The following is a 3,411-nucleotide window of genomic DNA, read 5'->3' as shown; positions in this document are numbered from 1 at the left end:
GGACAAGTTGATTTAAATGTTCACACTAAGCGGTCACTATTCCTTAAACTCTTTCCTTAAAGCGGTGCTTGATAATGGTGGGGATAACAATGTCTAATGGAATCATGTTTGGGCTAGTTTGCCACCCTCCTTAAAAATTGAAATCTTTGTTTGGCAAGTCATTAAGGGCAAGATTGCGGTCAAAAGCAAACTTGTCAAGAGAAATCATATGAATAGCAAGGTGGCCACTTGTGTATTTTGCAATAGGGATTTGGAAACGATCAACCATCTATTCTTTACTTGTCATGAATCTTGGAGAATTTGGTCTTTGTGGTTTAAGGAGTGGGTAATTCTTGTATGTCTAGGGAGCCAGCTTCATTTTTTATGGCATAGAGCCATTTCCGAGTGGCAATGGCAAAAAGAAAAGTGTGGAAACTATCATTTTTCACAATTTTTTAGTCTACTTGGCTTTGTCGAAATAAGATGATTTTTGAAGGGAAACTTTGGGAGCTAATAAGGATTATGGATCTCATTAAAATGAGGTTAACTTGGTAGGTTAGTTTAAAATGGCTGAACGATAATCCATCCATCATTGAAATTATTAACGCTCATTCCATTGTAGTAGTTACGAGTTCCAAGTGTCCTTTTAAACCCTTAGTCAAGTGGAAGTGTCCTCTCAAAGGATGGTTTGAATTCAATACCGATGGTGCCGCTAGGGGCTGTCTTGACCGTCTCAGAATATGAGGGATCTTATGGGATGACAATGAGTTTACCAAATTAGTATTCTCCAAGAAAAATTGGTGGAAGGATGCCAATCTAATGGAAGTCTTGGCAATACAAGAGGCTGTGGTCCTCTTTGTAGTGTCCTCCTAAGCTAACTCTAGTGGCATCATCATCGAATGTGACTTTAAAAATGCTATTTCATGGATTTCCAAGCCTTCCAAGGCCCTATAGAGATGATGACAACTTATTCTTCAGATTTGTGCTCTTAAAGGCCAAGTTCTAGACTGACAAATTCAACATATTCCTTGGTCCAATAATGAGGTTGTCGACAACCTTGCCAAAATTGGGATTGCGAGACCTAATGATCTTCTCTGAGACCACTTTAGGTCTTTGCACCTTTTGGTTTATTATGGTCCACTTGTTCTCTTGATCTTGTTTACTGCTTTGCTCTGATTGCAGGTTCTGGGCACAAGGAGATTGTTAGGGTGCTTTTACCTCCACCAACTTGTGATATTCTTCCTTTTTTGGGTTGTCAATAGTCAGATGGGTTCTTGAGTTGTTCATTGCCTATTGGGGCTCATTAATGACAAATTAAAAAGGGCTTCTAGTGTTTTTGGTTTGTTTTGATTGAGCTATTTTTGTTTGTCACTTATTTTGTTCATTGTTAGGAGTCAAAAGGAAATTGAAACTCTTTTTACTTTTGATTCTTGCTGAAACTCCTCTTCTACCTTTGTGGCTTATTGTATTGGGATTGTGTATAAATTGATTTTTGTGCTTCACTTGACTTAACATTATTTTGTAAGTAATTGAAGTTCCTTGAGGTTTGAATATTGCTCAAAATCAAACCTCCTTTTGTTTCCTCCAGGGTTTACCCTACTTATGAATATAGCTAATCTTCAAAAAAAAGAAAGTTGACAAGAAAAAGAAGGAATGGGTAAACTTAGTATTCTATGATGTAAGCAAAAGTTGGTAAAGGCAACCATCAACATCTAATGACGGTACGATACGTTCCTTTGTACCAATTCAACTTTTATGGGGATTATCTTCTTTTCTAAACCCTTAACATCAGCCTAATAGGTAACTTACGTGATTTCTCAATAAATGAGAGAAAAATAAAAAACAATGATTTTTTTCAGCTCTAAAAAATAAGGTGTTTTTGAAAATAATATTCTTTTTAATTTTAATTGTTTTTAGCCATGAGAAAAAATTTTGAGATAAAATTTCCCTTAATGAAACCTCTTCTTATTCAAGCGTACGTGTTGAAAAAAATGCTATTACACCTCATGTTGAAAAAAAAATTATTACACGTCATGTTTTTTTATGATTAAAGGAAATGTAAGAAATAAAATGACACTCTCAAGCATTCGGCTCATTGGTTGGTGTATTATCCCCCTGTTTAAAGAGTAAGGTTCGAATCCCCCTTCTCCCAATTATGAAAAAAAACCCTAAAAGTTAATTATCTAAATTTAGAGATTTTGGATAATATCATTTTATCCAAATCCATTTCAACCTAGCAGTAATGTTGATGTTGAATAACTTTTCAATACATCTTCTTTTCCAAGTCAAATTCCTTTTTTATTTTAAATTTTATCTCTATCGTGAAAACGTTTAACTCCAAGAGTTTATGTCTTAATGAAATACAAAGGTAAAGACTAATTTATACAATTTGTTTAAAAATGCTGTTATTACACATCATTTTCAAAAAAAATATTTTTACAATTGAAAAAAAGGTTGTTACATGCTTTAACTTTGGGAGTTTATATTGTAGTGAAATACAAAGAAGTAAGTTACATGTCGAGTTTAAAAAATGTTATTGTTACATATCACGCCATTACACACTTCAACAGAAAATGTTACACACCAAAGCTTCAGCAATAGATGTCACACGCCAAGGCCAAAGCTTCAGCACCGGATGGTACACACCAAGGTTAAAGCTTGAGCACCAGATATTGCACGCCAAAGCTTCCTTCTTCCTATTGATGTTACACTCCAAAATCAAAGCTTTAGCACCAGATAGTATACGCCAAAACTTTCTTCTTCTTATTGATGTTACACACTAAGACATGAATCACTTTGTTACATACCAAGGCATGTTCTACTGAACTTGAATCACTGAAAAACTCAACACCAATAAACCCAAGAACATGTTGTTACTTACCATACCATATTTTTTGGTCTGTAAATCAATGATGATATGGCGAGATGGCAAGAGATAGACAAAGAAAGAGGGTTTTGTGAATGTAAACTAATAAACCCAAGAACATGTTGTTACCTATCATGTAATGCTTTTTGATTTGTAGATCGACGATGATATGGCAAGATGGCAAGAGATAGACAAAGAGATGGTGATGGTAGTAAAATCAGAAAGGGTTGGACGATAAGTAAGAAAATAAAGAGCACAGTAGATAGATGGTAGAAGAGAAAAATTAAAACCATTTAATTTGTCTGAAATGATTTTAATGGCATTGTTCTCAAGTTATGGCAAAAGTTGGGTAAAAACAGTTTAACTTTATATTAAAAGTTATTTTTGAAATGGGCATATCAAGTTCGCTATTTCTCACAATTTGCTCAAAATAAAAAGACAACCACATGATTGAGCTAGGCCCATGTTTTCTCCCACTCAGCCAACCTACCTACATTCTTGAAGTTGTACCTCCACGTCCTTCGAGGCTCTTTCATTTCTAGTGGCATTGCCATGTTGATTTGGGA

This window comes from Theobroma umbraticum, unplaced genomic scaffold (genome assembly GCF_002168275.2).
Source record: "Theobroma umbraticum cultivar Fairchild unplaced genomic scaffold, ASM216827v3 scaffold_56.0, whole genome shotgun sequence".
NCBI lineage: Eukaryota > Viridiplantae > Streptophyta > Magnoliopsida > Malvales > Malvaceae > Theobroma > Theobroma umbraticum.
Note: the sequence above shows the minus strand (reverse complement) of the source record.